The 26,930-nt window shown below is 36.0% G+C and overlaps 1 long non-coding RNA gene across 2 annotated transcripts; it reads right to left on the bottom strand.

The window, feature by feature from the left end:
- Positions 1-8,741: 8,741 nt before the first annotated feature.
- LOC308178834 lies at positions 8,742-19,964 on the bottom strand. Of its 2 annotated transcripts, XR_013939986.1 has the most exons (5): positions 19,848-19,964; positions 14,855-14,952; positions 14,682-14,739; positions 13,092-13,197; positions 8,742-10,243 (listed from the first exon to the last, which is right to left on the bottom strand). It is a non-coding gene; the product is annotated as an uncharacterized lncRNA (long non-coding RNA). The 2 variants fall into 2 exon arrangements; XR_013939987.1 differs by lacking the exon at positions 14,682-14,739.
- Positions 19,965-26,930: the final 6,966 nt, after the last annotated feature.

Below are 26,930 nucleotides of genomic sequence, written 5' to 3'. Positions count from 1 at the left end.
TCTCTGATTGGCACAAGTGATTAAAAAATGGACAGTGTGATAAAGCCATAGGATTTTCCAGAGCACCTATCATTAATTACTCTGACAATGCTATTGCTGTTACCAGTGACAAGGATGATAACTTCAAAGTTCCTGTCTTTAGCCAGCATATTTTCAGGCTACCCAATATCTTTAAGGAAAAGTTCCTTTTGTTGAAGAGGGACAAATCAGCAAGACTGATGCATGGTTCTCCCTGGTAGCACTGAAAGTTGACAGAATAACTAGGTGAGAAGGAAGACAATAGAAGCAGATTACAGATGCTGCAACAGCAATGACATTGTAAGCAATTATTCCACTGAGCTGTCAAAAGATGGGAGATACATAACAGAGAATCTCTGTTAATCTTCGTACACCGAATGACAGCCCCAATGTTATTTCTTTGGAAGATGGTAATTGAAGAGTTACTTAAGGAAAAACAAACAAACAAACAAAAAGTATTGATGATCTAGGACATGTGGCTTTCCAAGAAACATAAGTATTTATGTGCGTAAATAGGCATTAAATGAAACTAAATCAGTCAACTGCATAATGTCTTTGTCTTGTTTTAATGAAAATATGATCACAATAAAATCCATCTTCTCATTTATAATCTCTTCAATCTGTGGTAGAGTACTCTGATATAATGTAGCTATATTTGATCATTGAGAAAAAATAAGCTAAAATAGAGAATAAAAGACATCGTCTCCTTTAAGGATGTTATGAGGAATCTATTCTCCTTCTGGCAGTGAAAATTTCTTATGGAAGAGATTTTCATGAGAGCATATACGAAAGTTTTTAAATCCAAGAAGATATTATATGAGATTTAAATCTAATGACGAGTCTAATGTGTGTTTTTTGTTGTTGTTATTGCTTTTGTTTGTTTGTTTGTTTGTTTTAATGCCATGTTAGTTTACATAGTGTAGATTATAGAAGCCTAGACCTCTAGTTCTCACTGAGAATGTGCAGAGCTGTTGAATTTACTGTACTTATCCTATATGGAAGATCTGCACATATGCAGAAAGGTCTGTTAGATTTGTTGCACATATGCAGAAAAGTTCCCCATAACCTTTGTGGTTAAATCATTTCATGTTTATCCCATAATTCATTGACGGATATTATTCCATATGCTTGATTCTCCAAGCTAGTAATTTTCTTTCATGGAACTCTGCATATCTGGTGTAAAACAGATAGTCTTTAAATACTGCTGTGAATGATGAACACTCCTCAGTGTATCCTGAGGAAAGAGCCTTTCCAAAGTTTTAAATGCATTGCTTTTTAATTTCACTGAATATCCTTGGGTTTTGTACTGTCAAAGGTAAAAAAGAATGCAATTCAATTTCCCTATGGCTTTTGGCATTTTGTATTTTTCCACCATATCTAGTCTTGTATCATCTAAAGCAAACAGTTTCAGTCTTTGCTTATATAATGTCTTCAGCTTCCAGAAATATATATATTTTATAAATACACTCATGTATTTATAAACTAAACCATTTTACTTCATCAGAAAATAATAGGCACTTGTAGAGCATAATGCATTTAGCTATAAGGTAAGCATATGAAACACATCATATGAAGTGCTTATTTCTCTCTGTTGACTAAAAAGGAGAATAAGTTGACTAGCTCAGAAATATGGGATCAGGATTTGAGTGGATTTGTTCTGCTGTTTCAGTAAGATAGAGGACACTTCTGCTTGTGTTTGGAAAGATTTCCTGTGGCATACCCTGTGTATTGACATGCTAAAGAGCAATAATGTTTGGATGCCATTGTTTGTGTAGTGCTTGCTGGCTTTATGTCTTTCTAACAGGTCAACCAAGAATGACAGTGACCCACTGAAAGAGTATAGAGGAAGGAGTAATTCTTCTATGTAATAATAGACACATACTCATTAAGACTGCCAGATAGCAGGAGACCTGATGGTATCTCTGAAACTGGGACAGTTGGTTGAACCACATGAAGACAAAAAGATTGTAAATATGAAGATCTGTGGTAATGACTGTGTAGGGGTTCATTTCAGAGACAGAGAAAAGATGTTTATTTAATTTAATTTAATTTAATTTAATTTTTATTAATTTCATTTTATTTTATTTCATTTCATTTTGTTTTAATTATTTTCTTGTACAGAAATTTATTTCCATTAAGATAAAATACACAGAAAATTCATGTTCAGTTACTGCAGGAAAAATTTCTGATGAATGTGTATGTTTCTATCTTTTTGTCTTTCTGGTAAGATTATCCCAGAAAAGCTGCACCAATCCAGTAGCACTGTTCCTACCCTACTAAAGTCAGAAGATTAGACTAATTGAAATATTTCAGTTCATAGAAAATGCCAGTAGATCTGTTGTAATTCCCACAGTATGCACATTTAAGTATCAGCTTTTATCAAGGAAGCTTTTGATTTCATTATTTTTTCCACAAAGGGAAAAATCTAGGTACATATGGCTTTCACCAAAGCACATATTCATCCACTTAAAGACTAGCAAAAAGTATGAGTAAGATATGCATGAGGCCTTGGAATCTCTTCCTGAACAATGTACATTAACAAGGAATAAAACAAATGAAACAGAGCAATGTTAAAACTTTTATCATGATTTTTCAAAATAACATAAAATATGAAAAGCTTAACCCTATGAGGTAACAAAAAGGATGAAAAACAACAAAAAAATTAAAAAAAAAAGATTAAAAAAAAAAAAGATTGTTTAGATACTGGACATATGGGCTCTCTAGACTGCAAAAACAGAAGTCGAGATAGTACACTAAATATTTTATTCTCAATATGTTAGATAAGCAGTACTAAAGCCATACATCTCATTCTACCTGCTTTTTTGGTTATTAAATTAGGTAAGGGGTAACGCTCACAAATGGATGTGGTTTTCTTTCTTTTTTCTTTCCTTTTTTTTTTTTTTTTCCTAGCTCCTCTGTAGACATGCAATGTCTAAATGCATTTTTTATATATTTGCCCCTCATTCCCACTTTGTGCACTGAGGGTCTGGATACATTCCTGATACCTGGCCAAGACTGAATTTAATCAAACCTGGAAATATATGGAAAATGAATTCTGAAGAGCAATCCCACTTTATTGTTATGTGGGTAAAAATCCTTGCCTGGTACTCTTTTACAGGTGCCATGTGCTGAGAACATGTTTTGTTCTGAACTTAAAGCCAGAAGTTATCATGTGAGAAGACTCTCAACTTTCAGAAGATGCATACCTAACCAAACCACTGCAAGTTATTCCAGCAATAACTTGTAAATGCTGAACAGGTATATAGTGTATTACTTTTTTTTTCTCTGTATTACATCTTTTCAGAATTCGCTGACTAGTTAGTATTTTGATTACATTACTATTTTGATTACGTTTGCTAAGAAGCTTAGTCTAATTATCAACATAAAGAAGAAAGAATTCCTGTTCTAGCCACGATCTGGAACAAAACTTGTCAAGGCCAGCATCAAATATTTACTGTAAAACACTGGTCTCTGACAATAAATTCTGTTACTATGGTCACCTCTGTTTCTGAGACTGATGAGAAAGTCACACGGAGTAAACACCAATGAAGTTTTTAAGGAGATTAAATAATCTTCTCCAAAAGAGGATTCAATTCAAGACAAAAAATAAATGTGCATTGTACAGTGGTGCTTTCCATTCTATTTCACAGCTAAGAAACTTGAATTATTTGTTGCTATGTCTCAGTTAATGCCAAATGCTCTTTTTTTTCATGCACTTCCTGACATAAAATGACAGGGTTCAGTCTAAGACAGCGAAGCCTTAAAGCATTATTTCCCACTGTATAGTGCTCCAGTCACCTACAACAGCTTTGAGCAACTGCTGTGTATTTTGATAAAAGATCACCCAGAACTATTCTTTATGACAAGTTAAAATATGGTGAATGGCTGAAAGGCAAGATGATGAAATGTTACAGACATCCACAGGACATATCTTTAGCTGTTGTGTTTGTTCTTCAGTGGGGGAACTTGCAGCTAGAGGTGATCTGCTCTAGAGAAGATGCATCAAAGTCTGTTACTGAAAGCTGTGAAGCCCAAAAGGCACAAGAGGAACAGAAGTGTGTGACCAAGACACCTATGGTCACAGGGAAAAGCTAATTTCCTAGTTGTGAAAGATGAATACTTGTAAACAGAGCTGATGAGAGGCTATCATTGTCTATGAAGTATCAACACAAAATTTAGAATTTACGCCTCTGACTTGATTTGCAAACAGCTCTCATCACAGATACTGTGATCTCGTATTAAGGAAGAAATAAGCAAGTGATGTTTGGTTTCATTAAAGTTCATCTTAAAACAATGTAGCTTAATGTACCCCTGTTGAAGTCAAATTTGAAGAGGAATGAGGCTATGAATGGCAAAATCTGCTGTAGAGCTTGTATTTGGTATTGCATCTGTTACATAGACTGGTCCTAATTTGGTATATTTTAATGGTTTATATACATTTACAGCTTTAAGATTTTCCCTAGCGTTGAAGCTGGGATTTGTAACATAAAGTAAGTTTACAACATTATATGTTAGTTTCTTGACATATAATACAGCACTGTGGTTCTACTTCATGTTATAAGATATAAGAATTTCTGAAAAATAACTGCATGTACATGTGGATTCAGAAGGTTTCAGGGTATTGAGAGTTAAGATGTATTCACTTTCATTTATATCAGGTATATTCCTTTAATTTAGAACTACAGCATCTCAACACCTCATATACTGGCACAAACAGAGGTAGGAAATTTTATATCAACAGGTACTTTAAAAAAGATAAAACTATAAGAAATAGATCATTCTTGGAATACTGGAGCTATCAACCTAAAACACTGAGTGAAGCCCAAAACAGCAGTGTATGATCCTCTAACTGAAACACATTAGGCAGCATGTAAAGGATAAATTGATGTAGGTAAGTTACAGCCCCCCCCACTTTTTCTCTTCTAGCTTCTGAGTGTTTGATTTCACTTCTTTTTTTTTCTAAAGTATCTTCTGTGTGCAAATTTATGTAAGACAATTATATCTGATACTAATGTTTCCTGTCTCTGTTTATATGCAGATGTTCACTATATAATATGCCAAAGTTCTGATGAAGGTAAAATTCCTGTCTGGTTCTATACAAGACTTTTCTAAAACTTCTTCCAGAAACCAGTCCCATAAAAGAACTTCTAGTATTTAGTAACTTCCTGCACCAGTTTTATCTTTTTGCAATTAAATTTGATTACCATCTTCCTAGGAAGAGGAAATCTTCCACCTTTTATCTTATTTCCCAAGAGTCTGCAGTGCCTCCAGCAGCAAAGAGTATGAACACAGCTCATTACAGGGCATCAGAAGTGACAACACTAAGACTAAAGATAAGGAAATATGCTGACATAGCTTCTGTGCCTTATACAGAGGGAAAAAAAAATGTATATACACTATTTACGCTATAGTCTAAGAGCTGAAAGAGTCACCAGCTCCACTTAAAATGTCTTGGAGCTTTCTACAATTCATGCATTGCTTGTTCATAGAAATATATTATTTTCTAGACAGGTATTACAGAGGTTTCCAAAAAATATCATATCATAGCTCTGTTTTTGTCCTACTGCTACAATGAATAAGCAGGGGGTCATACAGGCTGACAGTTTGCTAAAAGTTACTTTGTTGAAATTTTTGCATCAGTTATGCTTAGTCAGAAAGAGCTGGAGCTGCAGGAAGACGTGGGTATCACATCACTGAACACTGCAGCACCTGAGCATTGCTGCTAAGGGGAATCCCAGAGCCTGTATTTATATAAACAAGGTCTCTAAACAATGCCTGAGGAAAGACAGGCTGCTTAAAGGTAAATATATGCTGCAGTCACTGGTGTGACTGCAACTTATGTAAACAGACAAAAATTAGCTTTAGTATAGCTAGGGTACAGACAAGAATGTAGTCATTGCAGCATAGAAGTCAGGGGTTGCTTCTGCATTTTGAATTTAAAAACTATTAGATAAAGTGAATAAATAATGCTATGAACACATATCAAAACCAAAACCTTCCTTCTTGAGAAGTGACTTTATATATGGGCCATACAGTCATGCTTCCTTTTGCTTATTCACTCAATCTCTGCCCCTTGAAATCTGCTTTCTGCTATACTTACTAGTGCATAATATGAACAGAAGGGTACTCATCTTTCTTCTAGCCTGACACCAGATACTCAGCTGAGAGATAGGAGAGGCGTGGGCCAGTCCCCTACATGCAAAGATTTTTCACCTCTTTGATAAATACTGTAACAAGTAAGCAATTAAATCTATTACATATAAAAGGTGAATATTCACCAAACTTCCCTAACTATGTTTTTGAAGAAAAAGATGAGTCTTATTTTGGATAACTTGCACAGCCAAGTGACTAATGACAGTTAAAACACCTAAATTCAGAAGAGAGATAATACTCTTTTTCTACTTCTAAAGGTACTGTTATCTCCCATTGTTGATTATGTTATGATTTATTTATCTTCACACAAAACTGAAAAAAAATAATATATTTTCCAAAGAAAATGTTAATGACAGCAGGAAAGACTTCATTATAACAGTCTTCATAATCTGCTATGAGTTAGCTTAATCTAACCCTGTTGAGCCTTTTGTGTGTTAGAATTTCCCCTCTCACATTGCCAAGTAGGATTTATGAATTCCACTTATAAAAAGTTATTGATATGAAATGACCGAAAAGTAGGAATAGTGGATATTGATCTACCTAAATGCTTGTGTAGATCTGGGCCTGTCCTCCTTCTCTGAATACAGACTTCTGGAAGAGCAAAATTAAGATATGGTTTCAAAAAACAGATAAGGGAGATATGGGAGCATGTGCATTGTCCCTCCGATCAGTCTTGTTTCAGCTCTCCAGACAAAAGTAAAAGATGCCTCAAGGCACTGCTCATGCTCTTTGTGCAAAGGTTGCTGTCCGTGTATGCAGGCTATTATTGGAGAATATTCTTGCAAAGGCTGAAGTTAGCTGGCTTGTCACAGGGTAACTTCACCACAGAACAAATGGGAGCAGACAGTGACAATTTGCATCTTGCAGTACACAGCAGACTGCTACCCCACGTCCAGGGCAAAGCTACAGTCAAGCCTAAAGCAAACAGCAGTTCAAAGTAAGTGATGTTCTTTATAGTTCTGACAGGCCAGATACAAGGGTGTTGAGGTCATTGACAGATAGCCCAGTTAAGAATGCAAGTAATTTACAAGGTCCGTACCAATCAGAAGTTTTTTCTTAAGGTCACTTTGTAAAATCTGGCCAACATATTCACAGTTTATTCACCCAAAGACACAAAAGTGATCATTAAACTGTGGTGTGGATGCGCTGAACTACCACCATTAGCTGTGTATTTCAACCTATATTGGAAGAAAATATAAAACATTATAATCTCCATCAAAATCCATTTTTTCCATATTCTAAGCTAAATGACTGTCTTTCAGGATCATGTTTAAAGTCAGCATTTAATTGTATGCTGTATTTTATTTACTGTCAGACAGACACATACAAGCTAATAGTCTTCTGTCCATCCACTATAGCCACAAGTAATTTCAGTATCAATATCCACTGATTTCTCCTTCACAAACATCCTTTAGAGTTTGTTTCACTTTTTTTTTTTTTTTTTCCCAGGGACAATCAGACAATCCTGTTTTTATTTTTATTCTGCTGTGCTCTAGGAAGAGAGAGAAAAAAATAATAACACAAAGTTAACACCATTTAAAAAAAGTAAAAGACATGCATTTTTCTCTTATAGCTGCAGGAAAGAGAAAGCAGCATTTTTGTTTCTGTCTAATCAATCAAGTGTCTAGAAGAAAGTTGATTAAAAGCTGAAAAAATAACCTTTTAGTAAAATTGTCAGTAAAGGTTAGTGAATATAATCTTTCTGGTTTGAGAAAAACATGGGTCCCCAATGATATTAAGTAAAAGATAAATAATATCCTTTGTTCACTATAACCATTTTGCTTTGTGAATTTATTCAAGCAAATTAATATATAGACTAATACAATGAATCAGTGTGCACTGACGAGATGATTATCAATTGCAGAAGAAATGAAGGAAGGACATGCCCAATTAGTCAGCAATTTAGTGCAGGTGGCTACCCTTGTTTAGATTAAGTAAGCAGCCTCCATAGGTCATGACATTTCATGAACTGTGAAAGAAACCTTACCAAAAACATGAAGAATAAGTCTCTTATATGATCTGTAGTTTGAGATTCAATCTAAAACCTGACAGAAAAAGCACTTCAAGTTAGAACCTAGTTAAAATGGCAAAATAGACAGACAAGACAGCTGCAAAATGAAGAGAATATTAAAAAAGTAAACTCACGTTGCTATAATCTGGGGAGCTGTTGCCAAGATGCATTTTTCATACTGCCTGCAATTTAAGTTGCTTCCTATTTCTCTTTTGGAAAAGTAGAAGTCACATGGGAACAAGTGTAGGAATCTGCATGGGAGAATCTTTTGTGCTTGGTGTCTAATTAATTTGAATACATTTAGCTGGCATGTTTATGCAGAGCACATAAAATGACAAATCAATCATTTACAACTTTGTGTCTACGTTCAAGTTATTGAATAGTTTGCTCCACCATGCTGAAAAATACTGAGTTTTCATTAGGTTTTACAGGAAACAATTCAGACAGAATTAAATCAAATAAAGATAGGCTGACTTCCTACTCCTGATGCTAGCCTTCACTTTTGTTTCTGAACAGTAGGAGAAAATCCATTGTGAGCATTTGGCTTTGCAATGGTCTGTTATATTATTTCGTCTGTGCAACTGCTATACGAACAGAGAACTCCCTTGTCAAAACCAGGATGAAAGCACTTTAAATTGTCAGTGGGACGCCTGGTGAAAATTTACAGCCACCACAACTTGGTCACATAGATTTGCGTGTTTACACAACACAAAAGCTGTCCTAAGCTTCTAAGTTTGTCAGTCCAGGATGTATGCCCAGAAAAGATTTCTACATCTCCTGTGCAGTTAGACAAACAAAAGTTTGTGTGAAAAAGTCTAAAGAAAATAATTCTAACAGCAGTCACACCAGTTTGTCACAGTTTACAATGCTTTTCATTGGAGGGTGTCAACTTTTTTCTATAAATACTTTTTTCTTGTAAAGACTAGTAGAAGCTTCCTGTTGTTTTATCACTTTATTGAAATAGGCAAAAGTCTGAACTGATCTACATAATTTTGACATTCCTATATGATTTATTTTATTAAATCTTATATCTCAGCTCAGCTCACCTTTCCTGTCATGTCCACTTGGGAAACTCACTATGCATTTAAATTCAATAACCATGTAGAATTAGAGCTGTAAAGGTACTAGGCAATTTACCTTGCCTTTTCTCACAAAGGCTCAGAAATTGCTCTCCTGCCATATTTTCCTTCTAGGCTCTCTAATCTTTCCAACCCAACTAGCCCATACAGGTGTAATGTCATACACTCCTAGGCTAGAGCTATACTTCCCAGCAATAAAGCCCTTTAATTAGCCAAATGCATACATAATGTCAGAAAATTAGGATTTATTAGTTAATTTGCTGGTAGCTCAGTGATAGATGGTGCCACGTTAGTACATATTTAATAAGGAAAAGTTGGCAGATTAGTGATGTAGTGAGATGTTAGGTCACTCTTTTCCCTATGCTGTCCATTCTGTAAACAGTGTGGGATTATGGTGCTTAACTAATTCCCAGAGTCCATGTCTACTTGCTTGCAAGGTACCGAATATTTTTTTACATGATCTGAAGATTCCACTTAGGGTCTCTAGGAACTCCGTTTTTTTTCCCTGAGTGTTTCCTACAAAAAGTAGATAACTTATTGCATAGTTACAGTTTCTTTTACTTTGTCCTTTCTATTTTTTCCTCCATCATCCTATCGTCCTCATGCCAGAGAATTCTTCCTTCAAATGCTGACATAGCTCTTTTATTCCTCTGACAGCATCACAATGTGTACCTCTTCACTAAACTGAGATGTCAGTGCCGGTCTGGCAAGCAGTGAGAGATCTGTCTCCTTTGATATTGGAAGGGATGGACAAGAAGATGCAGTGTACCAGATACCATTGCCTTGGTCTAGCATTTGTGGATATACTCTTCTATTACAGACTTGCAGAAGCTACTTCTTCCTGTACATTCCCAGTAATCCTGTTGTTTTATGGTCCTTGTCCTCTTCTTGGTTTAGCAAAGTCAGCAAAGGCAGAGTAAGTATTGGTGTCTCCAAAGCCTTTGTCAGATTTCTGACAAAATGTGATCCAGAGTGTTTCCTACTGAAAATATAAAGGTTCTGGTTATTTCAATGAAGTAGCGCCACACATAAAATGAGGTCAAGTGATATAAGAAAGGTTCATTTGGACATTTATGTGAGAGGGCACGAATCCAAGGCAAAGCCATTTTCTTAATGGACTTTAAATAGAAAATGGAAAAAAAAAAAAAAAAAAAAAAGCAGTGCTTAGCAATATCTGATGGGAAAAGATTTTGATAAGATATATTCCAATAAATCTTCTGCTGAGGTTGGCTGGAGGTACCAAGACTCTGGAACATGCTACAGAGTGCCTCTTCCCTGTAGATAGTTCACAGCCAAGATGCACACAATATCAATAAACAAAGTTAACATTGCACAGCTCTTGTGACCATCGAGTAGGTTTGACCAAAATGAAAGCCATCTGAAACAATCATTTACACATTTTTCTACATTTTTTTCTATTTTTATATCTCATTTTTTAGAGGAAATCTGTTGTAAATCTCCTTCATAGAAAAATTTGGTAATTTTAAACTCTTAAAGTAAATTTCAAGAAAGTTTTTCTCCTTTTCTTTCCAAATTTGTCTTGGAAGTTATGAACAAAGACATCATAAGAATAGCAATGTTAAGTTAGACCAAATGTCCATCTAGCCTAGCCTAGCTCCAGCAGTGCCCATTGATGTCTACAGAAGAGCAAGAACAGAGGAATTATGGATGACACTACCACCTACGGCTCTCCTAACATACATCTCCTTGCAGTAGAGTTACTTTCCACACTAGCTGTTCAATTTCCCCTTGAATCCATATAAACACCTAGGATATGGGGTATCTGATAGATAGAAGTTGTATATGACTGCTACTGGGTGCACATTTTTCTTTGTTTTTAGCTTAGCTCCTACTAGCTTTTCACATTATAAAATTCTTATATGTTAGCAGAAGACTATTAATGCCAAGATTCATGTTGGATAGAGGTAAAGAAGGAGTTCATAATGAACATTTCAAAGCTTCATTTCTATTAAATGTCACCTATAATTCAGGAATTTATAATACTTTAACTATAATTCTATAGCTATAATTATTTATAATGCTATTAAATATAAATTAGTAACTAGAATAACTTTTTAATTTTCTTTTTGTATAAACAAAATCAGATGCAGATTTTTTCTTAAAAATCTTTATAAAATTTATCTCTTTAAGAAGAAAAAAGGCTTACACATACTACTGGAGATCTCTAAAGAACTAAATTATTGCAATACAGAAATCCAATGGATGAAAAGTATTACGTTACCTGTGATAGGCAATATAGTTCTGCTCTAACTCAAGGTATGAAGGCAAATATAAAAGTTATTCACATGTACAAATGTGGAGCAATTGGTGCTAATTGCTCAAGCACTGATCCTAATTTGTTCTTGTAATGATAATGAGGGAAATGTGGTTAAATACTGTGAGTGACATCTTTCAAATTATGTTTCTGTCAAAAGATTTACAGAGAAGTACACATATGCTCCACTTCATTGTGAACATTCAACAGAGATGAGTGCTTTTTGAATTTCAATACAAAGTCAGCAAACGCAGTAGTTACTGTATCAGTGCAGAACTCCCACACAGAAATGGCAAAAACAACCTCCGGTTTTCAGCCTCACCTTTTCTCACACAATTAGGTCTTATAATCTTGGTCAAAAAGACTATTTGCAAAAATTTACATGTAAGAAAGGCATATTTTGAGTTATAATTAAACATATGACCCCCACCTCACACACAAATAAATAAATAAATAAATAAAACTTAAACAAATAAAAAACCAAGTAAAGTATTAAGTCAAAGTGTTTTGAAACTGGAACAATCATTCTGTTACAGTCAAAAGGTACTGACTGTTTCTGTGTCTGCTCTTACTAAGTACCTCTCTTCATGATTTTGGAACACAAGTAATCTGAACCTTAACTTATTAGTAGGTAGAACCAACTATTGAAATATGCAGAAATAATAAAGGAGCAGAGATAAAAGTTCTGTACAGCAGTTAATGAAACAGTCTAATGTATCCTGGAGGAAAGTAGTCGCAAAACGTTCTCACAAAGCACCAAAAAAAAAAAAAAAAAAAAGTTTATGAGAACTTCTGACATAAATTTGACTGCAATAAGGTGACAAAACAGTAAAACAGTTCTTGACTTGCATGAGAATGAGACTACCTTATTAAACCATCTGTCTGAGAGCATTATCCAAATGCTTCTTGAGCTCCGGCAGGTTCTGTGCCATGACCACTTCCCCGGGGAGCCTGTCCCAGTGCCCGACCACCCTCTCGGTACAGAACCTTTCCCTAACATCCAGCCTGACCCTCCCGTGTCCCAGCTCCATGCCATTCCCTTGGGTCCCGTTGCTGTCCCCAGAGAGCAGATCTCAGCACCTGCCCCTCCGCTCCCCTTGTGAGGGAGCTGCAGGCCGCCATGAGGCCTCCCCTCAGCCTGCTCTGCTCTGGGCTGAACAAAACCAGGGACCTCAGCTGCTCCTCATGCATCTTCTTCTCTAGACCTTCCACCATCTTTCCTACCCACCTTTAGACACATTCTAATTTTTTTTTTTTGTCTGTGTAGCATGGCACTCAAAACTGTACACAGTCCTTTAAGTGAGGCTGCACCAGTGCAGAGTGGGACACTCCCCTCAGCTGGCTATCTATGCTGTGCTTCTTCTAGCCACACAACATACCACAAGCCATATACCCCAGAAGCCTTTACAGTTCCTCCAAGCCATTTCTAGGCCTCATTGCCTCACAAGAACCATAAATGCATCAAAAATAAATAAAGCAATGGAAAAGATTCTGCCTTGCTCTCACCAGTATCTCTCATAATTTCTCAGCCCTAAGGAGCTAATTGTGCTCTTACCTCTCATTGATTTTACCACTTCTCCAGACTGTAATATGTTGTCATAGGCTGCAAGATCCTGAGTGCTATTAAGCAGTAGGAAAGCTGTCTCCAGTACAGTGAAGCTCTGGAACACAAAGGGAAACTGATCGCAGCACCATACAGGATTTTTGGAGAGCAAATCTGAGTAACAGAAGACATCAGCTCCAGGCAAGATAAAGGGAGCATTTCACAGGTACCTTTGTCAAAACCACACCTCACTCCACACATCAGCTAGCATGGATCACTTATGTCTGGACAAGAAACAGCCTTCATAGCCCTCTGCTAGCAACAGATGGTTAGCTTTCACCATGTTATTTCTGAGTTCCTATCTTGCTCTGTTCAGGTCACAGGAAGATTCTTGTATTATCTTCTAGAGATCTGTAGTACCACTAGCTGTGCATCAACTATCTGTCAATCTGCCATCACAATTGTCTTCTTGCAACACCATATTACCATCATCTTGTCTACTCGTCTGAAATCACCACCTGTGACATACATGGAGTCATTGAAGAATTCTAGTAAATCAGAATTGTCCAATTTCACTTCAGCCATCAGTGAGAGATATGTCCCCAGCCAGAGTGTCCTCAACGGACCACAGCAATAGCAGGCACATTCCCACCCCAGAGAGGGCAAGTGGTAACCACTATTGTAAGGTATTCTAGGAGCTTCCATGTCAGTTCACAAGACTCAAACACAACAGAATCACCTGCATTGATATTATTCTTCATGCCTGAACATTTGACTGTTCCTGGTACAAATAGACATCTTATTTCAGCCAAAATCAATGAAATCAGCTTCTATAGCATGAAAGTATCAACCTGTTCTCTCAGCCATGGCAATTTCCTTCACTGTCATGCTGCACACGGTTTTGTCTTGGTGATGAAGGTACTAAAGGAACTGTCCTCAGTTCTCTCTCAACCTTCATATGTGCCATAAACTGCTTTATTATCCAATGGAGATGCAATACCAGTAGATCCCCAAAATGAGATCATCAGAATCACTATAAACATATGAAAGTCTGAGCAAATATGTACAAAAAGTCTTCCCAACCTGTTTCTAGGATAGCTCTGAATGCATCCTCAGTCTCCAGGCCGTGCAATATATAGCACACTTTGACTTTATATCAGTACAGTTCCAGCAAGTTCACAACAAACTATTATGCTTGACCCAGATATCCAGCTCCTTTTCTTTCCTCTTCGTCTCCATCTAAAACTTCTTCAAATAATTTTCTTCAGCTTTCCTTACTGCATCCAACCTATCTATGAAGAGCAGACTTTTACTTCCGTTGTTATGACAACAGCAGAAGCCTGGCTATACTTACTATCCCATCCTACACTTCTCTGTACCTCTCACTGACAAATTTGTGGTGTTCATTCCCTCTCATCTTGACTGTCCATCATCTGGCAACAATAAATGGAAAACATTATTTACGTGGAGTACAAATAGCGCTCTTCTTACTTATCAGAAAACACACTTCCCTATTCATGCACTCAAGATTTCTCCTAATCATTATCTCCTGTAAAACATCTCTGCCAGAATGGACATACTTGAATCTCCACCTGTACTTACTGTAGCTGGAATGGAGTTAAATTTCTTCATAGCAGCCCTTATTACGTACACCCAATATCTATAAAAAAGCAAAGGGAATAGTAATCCCACTCTCCACATTGCCACTAAAGAGAAAAAAGCAACAGTTACTGCTTCCTTCAGCCTCTTTCTATAATTAAGTCTTGCTGCCTTACCTTACAGTCTGCTTTCATCCTGCTATGGGCATATGACTTTGGATCAGGTAAGGATATCTTGCACTTTGTTGTGAGAAGACGATAAAAAGGAGACCTTCCTAAAGGTGAAACACGTAGGAGAAAATGACATTACAACAATAATTTATTGCTACCAAGTTGTCTTTTTCTTTGTGAAAAGTATAAAAAAACTTTGCTGGTCTCATAAAAGGCTAATATAAAAATAAATAAATAAAAAAGTAAAATCTAAAAACTGCAGCCACCATAATCCTGTATAGGATCATCACAGAGTACTCAAATTTAGGTACTAAAATACTGTCAGGTAACCTTGAAATGTGTACCAAAAGATAGCCAAGAAAAAATGGCTTTGAAAACCACAGAACTTGTTTTCATTTTAGAGTGAGACCATGAGACTGGGACAGCTTAGAGAAGCACATTGCTCAGGAACTCTGCCAACCCTAATATTAAATTGCCTTGTCAGGCAATAGAAAAGGAATCTGCTGCAAGTCTGTACCATTTGGGAGCTATGATAATATTTCATTTATATCTAGATACGTGGGTCAGCTGAACTGGAGAAGGAGTATAGCAGTTCAGTTCTAAATGTCCACATCGGCCAAATTCAGGCATAGGTTTCCTGTTAATTTAATCACTTTATCTCGAGGTAATCATGCTTTTACACCTTCTACTAAAACCTCTGATACTGAATATTTTTACAGAATGAATATGAAGGTAACTGAACCACAGGCTTGCTTAAGAATGAGCATTTTGTGTGTCAGTCAATATGACTATTTTTGATTATTTGTAAGCCAGACACACAGTAAGGAGAAAAAAAAAAAAGAGGGATAATATTCATACTATTTAGCACTCAAAAGTAGTTAGGATTACTAATAAGAAAGAATTATTACAAGAAAATGAGAAAATGGAAGTTTAATATCATGGGGATAGGAGTTTCTATAACCACATATATCAGCCTGTGCTTGTGAAAAGCTAGTGAAATCCAATAACTTTCATCAGTTTAAAACCAACTAAAGTGAATACACAAGGATATACTGTAGGGAAAATCCTGTGTTGACAAAAGGAAATACACAAATATGTAATTTTGGACTGTAATTTATATGTTTCTCTTCAGAAATCTAGCTAATTAAATGGTATATTCATTTCATTGCACTATGAATGTTATTTTTGTCTTGGAGCTCAGTGTTCAAACTAGAAGTCTCCAGGGTAAACACGAAATAATCTGCTACATACAAAAATACAACCAAAAACAAACAAACAAAAAAAGGTTTGTTTAAGAATGTTTGTCAAAACAATAACAAAGCACTCCAAGTGGAGATCTTTAGTAAGAGTTTCAGTCTCATGCCACAATGTTTCCAACAATAAATATAAGAACAGGCTAGTCACATACTGTTTGATATGCTAAAAGCTGTGCAAGTTATTTTATGTAACCTTCTTCAAAGTATTGTTGATTGAGTTAAAATTGGATTTCTGTTCAAACTGATTATCTAACATTATAGAAAAATGCACAGTCCAGAAACAAATTTAGATTTCTGTGGAAAATTAAACTGTAATGTGGGGCTATCCACTGAGGCATTAAATATAGCTATATAATTGTATCTGTAGATGACAACTGTGATATGACTGCCACTTCAACTGGTTTGCAATGAGGACTTAGAACAAGCACATACACAAAGAACAGATACTTCATTTGAAATATTTGAAGGGGATAATTGATTTCCACAGTGTACTTTTCTTAAACAAGCACTATACCTGAAACTGAAGAAGTAGCTCAAATGTGAAAGTTTCTACCACACAGACTATCTCTATCACAAAGGTAAAGAGTTCTGTTTATGGCCATTTTTAGGAAAGAGAGTAACCTAAAAGCTATAAGCAATTTTAGCTAGCACCTTTCAATATCATTCAGAGCATTTTAGCTCCTCCTTCCTTCCTTCCTTCCTTCCTTCCTTCCTTCCGTCCGTCCGTCCGTCCTAGTTTCAGTTAGGACAGAGTTAATTTTCCTCCTAGTAGCTGGTAGGGTGCTATGTTTTGGATTAGGATGAGAAGAGCGCTGATAACATGCTGATGTTTTAATTGTTGCAGAGCAGTGCTTACACCAAGCCAAGGACTTTTCAGCTTCTCGCTCTGTCCTGCCAGCGAGCAGGCTAGGGGTGCAGCAAGAGCTGCGAAGGGACAGACCCAGGACAGCTGACCCAAACTGGCCAAAGGGGTATTCCATACCATCTGACGTCATGCTTAACAATATACAGGGGTGGCTAGCCGGGGTGGGGGGGCCGGCTGCTCGGGGATAGGCTGGGCATCGGTCAGCGGGTGGTGAGCAATTGCATTGTGCATCACTTGTTTCGTACACATTATTAATAGTAGTACTATTATTATTATTATTGATATTATTATTATTCTGTCTTAATAAACTGTCTTTATCTCAACTCACAGGCTTCACTTTCCCGTTTCTCTCCCCCATCCCTGAGAGGGAGGGGGGAGGGTGAACGAATGGCTGTGTGGTGTTTAGCTGCTGGCCGGGTTAAACCACAACACCTTCTTTCTTTCTTTCTTAGTGAAAGACTGCCAAAATATATCGTTTTAAAACTATAAGTTTTGTTTTCAATTCAGGTCAAAATTCAAAAACTGTAAAAATTATATGGTTCTTTTTGAAAGTAAAATATTCATGTGAATTGGGTACAAAAAAAAATAGGATGTTTCTCATCAGTTCAACAGTGTAGTTAAGAAACAAAACAAAAGAAGTAACTAACAACACATAGATATTTAATTGCTACTTATGTGCAATTTAAAAATCAATGTTCTATTTCTGATTTAATAGGTCTTTCCAAGAATTATTTTGACTATGCATATGACTGACTGAAAGCAATGTACAGATGGACACTTCACTAGTTGTTTTTATTTGAATTATTATTTTCTGTATTTTTATATCTACAACAGTGTAATGATGGGGCAAGTTCCTTCTAAAGTTTTGTCTCCCAACTCATTACAAAAAAAGTCATGTAAAGAAATGTAACGGCAAAAAGACAATGGTAAAGGAAAACCATGGCACTTGTTCTCCTCCTCACATAGCCTCAACATGCAATGCAAACAGTGTAGCTAAAACAGTAGGACGTTCTTTCCACCCTAAAGTTGCAAAGTAGCAGGGGATTTCATGTTGGAGGAACAGCTACCAAGCAAGATCTTAGAAAAATATACAGTCCCAGGGCAGAAGTACAATACCTTTCAAAAGATTTATAATCTTTATGGTTTTCTCAATGGCTAAGCAGGGGAATATTAGTCTTCCTCAAGGGATAATGTCCCTACACATCTTTTAATGCTTTTAGAATTTATGAGTCCCTACAGCTATTTATGTGGAGTTTATCATAAAGTTGTGTCACTCCTACACTCTTATGATGCCTGTCTTCAGAACAACCTATCATGGTGCAATGCAACTATATACAAAGTTTTATTTTGCAGTAGTAAGAAAAATGTCTCCAACGAGCTACACAATGGGAAAAAATGATGGTGGAAAATGAACCATGAACCATGTTCCAGATGCTTCACAAGTTTTGTATAACAATTTTCTGTTGCAACTAAAGAACTAGATTTAATTCTGTAATAACATCATACAGGTGATTATACAGTGCTTATATGAAGCCTGAATGTGACCCTTCTTCATAGTCTTGCAAAAATCTGTATGTAATGTAAAAATGACTACATTTTACAATATATTGATGGTAATATTCACTTGCAATGTTTGTATGCACCTAAAATCATTGTTATGCCATCTTTATAAAAAAAAAAACAACAACAACAACAAAAAACTTTTCTTTAAAGCAAAGAGAGCAGCAATTATCAAAGTCTTAATAGTTAAATAAAATATCTTCAGAGGAAACTCATGTGGATGAGAGTCTGGACCTAGTAGAGTGTTGAAATGGTACTACTGCTTTCAGCAGTCATGTTTCAGCAAGAAAATCTTGTTAACTTACAAATGTCTCCTGCCTTCTACATCTTGAGTGCTGTTCTCCAATTTTATTTATGGTGAGTAAGTCTTATCAGCTTTGTCAGACTACTTCTTAGATTCAGTATTTTTATTAAATCAGCAACTGCATTGGAGTTTCTATACTGTTTCTAAACTCGTAAAGTGATTTTATCACAGAAAAGGCCAAATCCTGCTCATTAGTATGACCTCTCATTACCTATGGAGTTGCAGTATTTCAAATAATTTGACTTTAAAGAAGAGATTTGGAAAGAGTATAGTATAGGTGTACTGTTTATTTTGATGGTGGTGGTGGTGTTTTTTTTGTTTGTTTGTTTTTGTCATGCTGAATACAAAATAGCTTTAAACCATCAAAAGGTCTATGCTATAGGCATCAAAAGATCACAATAAAAGTATTTCATCATTTAGTGTGGTTATTTATCTGCCTTGGAGCAAGAATTTATTTTAACTTTCTTTACTATTGAAACTCACAGAACAAAATATGCTAAATTTAAAAGGGTCAAATGGGTGTAGGAATAAAAATATTGAACTCTTCCAAACTGGAAGTTGTAATTTGAAAATTAAACATTTCAAATTGGAATTTGTAATTATTTATGTAGCAAGGCCTCTCACATTTATGAGAAATAATACCTCCTGAACTGCATGATAGTCACTGTTTCTCTAAGAGAGAAGCCTTTTATGTAAACCCAGAAGAACATTGTATTATAATTATACTTCTTACTTGTGAATATCTGTACTTCACCTCCAATTATTATTCATTTTGTCCAAATTGTGGTTCAAAGCTGAACTACCTTTTTTTCCCTTTACTTTCCCCCACATGATATTTTAAAAGGTTTTTCTCGCATGTATTGTCAGGCCATCTTAACAACACTGTAAAACATTGCCAAAGGAAACCAAAACCACTATATTTGAACTGAACACATTTTTTATGTCTACAAACTTGGATCATTATGCTACACAAATATTATTTTATAAACATATGTAATTGCCTCAAATCTGTACCGTGCGACTGTTTCCATTTAGAAATGGGTTTGAGAAGATCATCCAAGGCCAGGGTTTAAGCTGATCTCTAGTGTGTTACAAGAGCATGATACACAGGATCTGGGCAAACTACGATCTCAATGATAAACAGCTGTTAACATGTTTGACACCATTTCTCAATTATACTGTTTTTATTAATTCATCAGGGGGGTTGGAACACCTGGTCTGGTTTTGCTGTGGTTTAACCTGGCAGGCAACTAAGCACTACATAGCCATTTGCTGACCAACCCCACAGTGTGATGGGGAAGAGAATCAGGAAAAAGGTTAAAATTTGTACATTAACAAAAAGATAGTTTAATAGGAAGGAAAAAGAAAAAAAAAAAAAGAGAAGGAGAAAAAAAGGAACACACAAAACAAGTGGTGCACAATGCTCACCACCAGACAGCCAGTCACTGAGCAACAGTAGCCCTCCATAAGACAATTCCCCCTAGTTTTATTGTTGAGCTTGACATCGTATGTTGTGGAATATTCCTTTAGTCAGTTTGGATCAGTTGTACTAGTTTTCTCCCTTCACAGCTTCTTGTGCATCCCCAGACTCCCTGCTGGCAGGGCAGCATGAAAAGACAAAAAGCCCTTGGTTTAGTGTAAGCACTGCTCAGCAAAAAAACAAAACATCAGTGTTTTAGTTGTTAATCCAAATTATTAACTAATCCTAAATCCAAAGCACAGCACCATACCAGCTACTATGAAGAAAATTAACTCTATCCCAGCTGAAACCAGGACAGTTTAAACCAAGAAACGTTTTATTACAAAGTAGATCAAACTATGTCATTAGGTATATACCCAAAATATAAAATGATGGCAATGCTCTTAGTCATCTCAAAATCTTGTTCTGGAAATAAAGAGCATGTAGTCAATTTATAGAACTAAGAAATTATTACTAGTACAGATAACAATTTAGCAGTACAGACTACCTATTTGGTATAGATATGCCTTATCAATAAAACAATCAAATTTGTTGAACATAAGCTTTCTAGTACATAGTACTGTTTCCTGGTGTTGTGCTTCCCTTCCAGTATTTCTCTGGGTCCCAATATCAGAGGTGACAGTCTTCTTCAAGAAGGAAGTTTGTCAGCATTCTGGTTTGCTCAAAATTATATTCATTGTGCGATTTATTCCTCTTCGGTCTTGGGTAGCCTGGGTTTCTATTTGTTATCACAAGCTGTTTCCTTCTCACAACTTCACAGCTGAAATCTGGAAGTGGCCCATCAGCCTTTCCCAGGCTCAATTCAAAAAAAGAAAAAAAAAAAAAAGCCTTTTTTTTTTTTTGTCACACAGCGACACCCTCAGTTGTTTACAACCATTCCCATCTACAGCACAGTTTAGCTCAGACAAGTAAGGCAAAATCAAGTACTAAACTGAGCTCATAACTTCATAACTCTAGCCAAAGTGAGCCCAGATTGGTCCTCAGACCCTGCAGTGCAGGTTGATTCAAGATCTGAGGCCTTTTACTAGTAATGATAACTTCATATTTAGTGGTCTACAGTATTCTTATCACACTTGGCATAAAGAAAGACAAGATTTTTAAGAAAAAATGACAACATCTGCCAGGCTGGTAGATGTTGGTGGCTTAAACTCATTTAAGCCACACCTGTTTTCCTTTTGGGAAATACAGTAAATGCTGGTTCAAGGACAGGATAAGTCTTGAACCTATTCCCTGGCCTGTTCCGCCGGTTCCCTGGCAATGTAGTAGTAGCCTAAAGGCTTATGAGAGCTCTGCCAAGAACTTCACTGATTCATTTTAAAATGCATTCATTTTAAAGGGTAGTCTGAAAAGCATTTGGGAAACTGATATCAGATTTATCATACCACATCAATAATACAAATCATATTCTAACACTGGAGTGGCCACATTATTACATTGAATAGTTAACAGTTATGTGTCATAAAATATGCTTTCAGCAAGGAAGGTATTGAGAATCTACTGTGAATACTCTAAGTACAGGATGATTTGAATGTACTTTCTGAGAGGTTAGAGATGGGAAGGAAGAGGGTTAACATAGAAATTATTATTTTATTTTTGATAGAGAAGGGATCTCTTTCCAGATAAATCAAATAGTTAATCGAGCCTTGATATTTCCTCTCTAGAGTTCAGATTGTGTGGCTACCAGTCCAACCTTGGAAAGAAAGTCATGCTGTATTTTAGAAATGTGTGGCTAAAACACAAAAGGAAGTCAGGAAATAAAGGAAATAAATTATACTGTTTCTCAAAACAAAGTTATTCAAAAAAATTAAAGGGTTTTTTTTTTTTTAGTTACAGAATATGTATATATGTATTAATTTTATTCAGAAAAAAATATTTGGGATGAAAGCCATCTGTTCAATTCAGAATGATACATACTGTTCACTAACAAAACACAAACAGAAAAATACACACACACACACACACAAAGACAGAGTAGCAAGAAGGAGTGGATTTTTTTTTTTTAATTTAATCAATATTCTAAGGATCCAGAGTGTCTGTATGATAAAAGTGAAGATATAATTACTGATACAGCCATATTTCACAGGTTTGGCAACCTTTCACAGTCTAATCAGAGCTACAGAAACTGAGCAGCAGAGATGGTGAGAGCCTGTTGAGTTTCGTGATAAAGCTGAACTTTCTTACGTGGGAGTGATTCTGCTTGCATCAGATGCTGGCCAAGGTATCAACCTAGCAATGCTGACAACATACTCTAGGTGCTGACTACCTGAATATTTAGAAAAGTACCTCAGATGAGCAAGGCTGCCTAACTTGGAGTTACACACACCATTTTTGTTCTAAAATGTCTAACCTCATAATTTTCCAGAATATAAAATATAATCCCAACATTAGGCCAAGACCTTTGTTTGTCTGGGCTTCTCTGTAACCCTGTCTGCATGTCCCTCTTCCAAGCTCCTGCCCTATACCACCCTTAGTGCAGCTGTTTATGGTCCAGGAGTCAAGCTCTGACTTGGCCCATCTACATAAACTCTGTGGAAACTATAAGTCATGAGAGAAAATAAAGATACAGAAGGAGCTAGGACTGTAGAGGCTCTGATTGCTCATTTCAAGATGAAGAACACAATGTGGAACAGCATAAAACAGAAAGGAAGTGAAGGGAAGTAGAAGGGGCAAATGTCATGATTTTTTTCCTAAGGGCAGCTGAGGTTCACCCTTCTCCTCCTGGCTGATGTCTGCCTGACAAGCAAAGACTTTCTGCAGGCTTCTTATACATGCTCTTTGCCAGGCCCATATTCCTTGAGACCACAAACTCAACCAGGGTGTGGTCTTAACCTCTTTAATGATTTCATCTGCATTGGTAAACACCAGGTCCAGTAGATGCTTCTCCCCTGGTTGGCTTGTCTAATACCTGGACCAGGAAGTTGTCCTCAATATACTCCAGGAGTATCCTGGATTGCTTACAGCCTGCTGTGTAGCTTTTCCAGCAGACATCCAGGTAGTTGAAGTCCCCCATCAGGATGAGAGCATGCGAGCATGATGCTTCTTGTAGTTGAAGCAAGAAGGCCTCATCAACAGGCTCACCTTGATCAGGTGGCCCCTAGTAGAGCCCAATCACAAGGTGTCCTTTATTGGCCTGGTCCTTCTCTCACTCTGTCTGTGGCTGTTTCTCAGAGGCATCTCTTCACAATCAATCCATTCCATACCATAGAGGGCAACATCCTAGCCCCTCCTTCTCTGTTTATCTCTTCTGAAAAGCTTGTCACCCTCTATTACACTGTTCCATCTCACCACCTTTCCATGACAGCAATCAGGTCATAGTTTTCTAATTGCACCTTGGTTTCCTAATCCTCCTCCTTATATCCCATGCTGTGTGCATTGGTGTAAAGGCACTTCAGCTGGGCTAACAGTCACACCACTTTTTCAGTTGAACCCTTCCTAATTGCTTTGGGACAGCTCACAAGTATTTCCCTGTTGTTTCCTAGAGTGCCAATGTTCTCAGGCTACCTCCCATCACTCAGAGGTGCATATCCTTCCCCCTCTGCATCTAGTTTAAAGCCCTGCTAATAAACCCAGCCAGCTTACCGCCCAGAACACTCTTGCCCCACCTGGTCAGGTGTGCCCTATATATCAAATCTTTTTTTTTTTTTTTTTTAATGTTTGCACTGCTTACTCTTGGGCAAGTGGCTACTTAGATAGTGCCTAAACTTTACCTGCATGTGATAATTAGGAATTTCTCAAAATAGATAAGCAGAGTTAAGTATGTTTTAAGCCTACCATATCAGGCCCAAACAAATTATAAGAAACACAATTTCTTCCAGTTGCAGGACAGGGTAGTGACTTATCATGTTAAGTTAATGCATTCAAGCTAGGTGTTCAGTTCCTTCTCTAAGAAAAGGCTCTTCCAAACCTTCTTGAAAGAATGGGTTATAACTATTATTGATTAAAATCTGTAAAGAGGATGGGACACTTCCCAATGAAGCTATACAATATTTAAAATTCATGAGTTAGCAAGAAGAACCTAGATGATAGTCCAGGCTTTATATGGGGTAGGCTGAGCAACAAAATTTCAAGTCCCTGCTTTAAAGACTCTAGGATGTTTTTTTTCAGGAAAAAAAAAATATATATATATTATTATTATCTTTATTATATTATTATATATATATTACTATACATGCAAGACTTGCTTGCATCTAAACTACCTGTTCTCATGTGAATAAATACCCCAGGTTTATGAAGCTAAAGTGTTACGAGCTTTTTGGTTTACACTAAGCACATTAGCTTCAGCAGAAAACACCAAACATAATCCACCCAAGAGTGTATAAAAGATATTCCATTGGAAGATAACAGCAAACTATGAATTAATATCACCTACCACGTCATTATATTAAAGGTAGAGGAAGTGAAAACTGTTTTAGCATGTATTTTCTTAAAGGAAGGCTTTCTGGGGTGAAGAAAGTAGTTTGTGGACACAAATTTCATCAGTTTTCAGGATGAAAACACTCATTAAAATAAGGAAATGAGATTTATGATGCATTGGCCAGTTTAGGCAGTTTTTGTCTTCACATGGCTTTAAATGACTTCCTACTCAATGTATGAGGTGAGGAGAATGTGTTCTGTAGTTCTTCCTTTTACACTGTACAGAAAGCTTGTTCCAAGACTGAGGAGTTCGATGCTTTTTCTAGATATTTGCATAGATGTTTATGGCACAGACCTTGAAAGACATCAAACTTCTGATCAAATTCCCATAACATTTTATAAATTGCCTAAGATCAAGAAGAATTTTAACAGGAACTTAGTATTAAAACAAACACTTTCAGGATCCAGACCATAATGAAGAATAAACTCTTAAGGCGTTATAATGTTCCTTCTTATTTCTGATCAGTTGCTTATTTTTATTAATAGAACAAAACAACTATTTTATCTTAAATGTTAACATTGATCATAAATATATAATAGCTTTTTATTTGTTCCTTTTTCTGAACAGTACCAGTCTGTGTCCCAGTATTCCTTTATACTGACAGTTGTTCATAATCCACTTTTCCCTGACTGTTTGGTAGATTTTTAAGTTAGACTGTAGCAAGTAGGTTTCAAGAATGTAAAGCAAAATATGATTTTATTATAAGACAAAAATCTTTTATGCTCTTATGTACTATATAAAATGTTAGTCCAGATTCATCTTTCCTGAGGTAAGCTGCTATCTGGAAAATTCCACTTTTTAACTAAAGCTAAATATATATACATATATATGTATATGTTTTTTGTCATATTTGTAAATGTCAAATAAGGATATTTATTTTTGTCCTTCAAGATTTGTGGTAGGGTGTTCAGAGAGGATACTACTTCCCTGACTTTGAAAGCCTTCAAGATTCTGGACACCTAGATAATATTAAAGGACATGATTTCTTGTTCTCTCATAAATACTGTGCAGTCCATGGAAGAAAAGCCAATTTAATGGGTTATCTCTTTTCCTATTTTCTTTTACTTTGTATCTTATTCCATCTTGAAATTTTCAACTTCATCCTTCACTGATCTCTTATTTTGCAGTGTTCAAGATCTTTTTGGAAATGTGGTTAGCATCTCTTAATACACATATCTATTTCAATTTTCTCTTTACTTTCTAATATCCCCTTTATCTGTTTTACTATTTTTCATCATTCTTCTCAGATTCTATTTCATCTCTCTCTGCATTTCTAATATCCTTTTTGTCTTTCTTAGCATTCTTTTCAAGGTTTGCAATTGACAACGTTCCCTTTCATTTATAGTTCTTAATGGAAGATTTAGCTAGTAATTTTAGAGAATGTTTATTTTTATTAACTTGATATTCATATGACATTAAATTATTCAAAATTGCTGTCTATAGTAAACTTCTTAAAATTCTAAACATTTCTTGTTAATTGTTTCCTTCCTAAAAATCATTGCATTTATTTATAAATCATCACTTCAACCATAGTCTGCTTGAAATCAAACTTTCATTTTGGTGTAGTTTTTCATGTCTCACTGTAAGAGATTTCAATAAACACTAATCCAGTGACCAGAGTACAATTCAGCATTTCAACTATTTTTTTATATACTGTATTCACTATGAAAATAGTAACTTTTTCGTGTGTTGGTTTTCTGCTTTCCAGGATACATTGCTTCAGACTGTCCTCTCCCTTCCCAAACTCCCTGTGTTAATATATCCATCTTTCATGTTTTCGTTTTATACTATGTCTATTCCAATAAATGTCTGTACTCCTAAAATCAGTCATAACCTAAACTGTATTATCTCTATAAACCATTAGTACTTATCTGAAGATATCATAGTCTTTATATTTTATAGTTTTCAATTCATAATTCACCTCCATTTGTCATTCATAAGTATGCCTGTTCTTTCTACGATACATTTCATATAATTCTCCCCCATCATTCTGTTCATGTAACAGTTCTGCTTTTAGTCCCTTAATGTACTAAAGTATAGCTCTTAAAATTCTTTGAAATTTCTTTATATTATGATTTCTTGGATTTCCATAGCTAAAATGAGGTCCCTCTCTCACTATAGCTGGCAGCGCCACCTTAAATCTTCCTGAAAATATCTGTGCTACGTCGTACCTTGGATGGTTTTGTTCATTTTTTGAATCTGT

Source organism: Anser brachyrhynchus, assembly GCF_964034855.1.
Source record: "Anser brachyrhynchus genome assembly, chromosome: 1".
Lineage (NCBI taxonomy): Eukaryota > Metazoa > Chordata > Aves > Anseriformes > Anatidae > Anser > Anser brachyrhynchus.
This window is presented reverse-complemented; position numbering and strand designations above follow the sequence as displayed.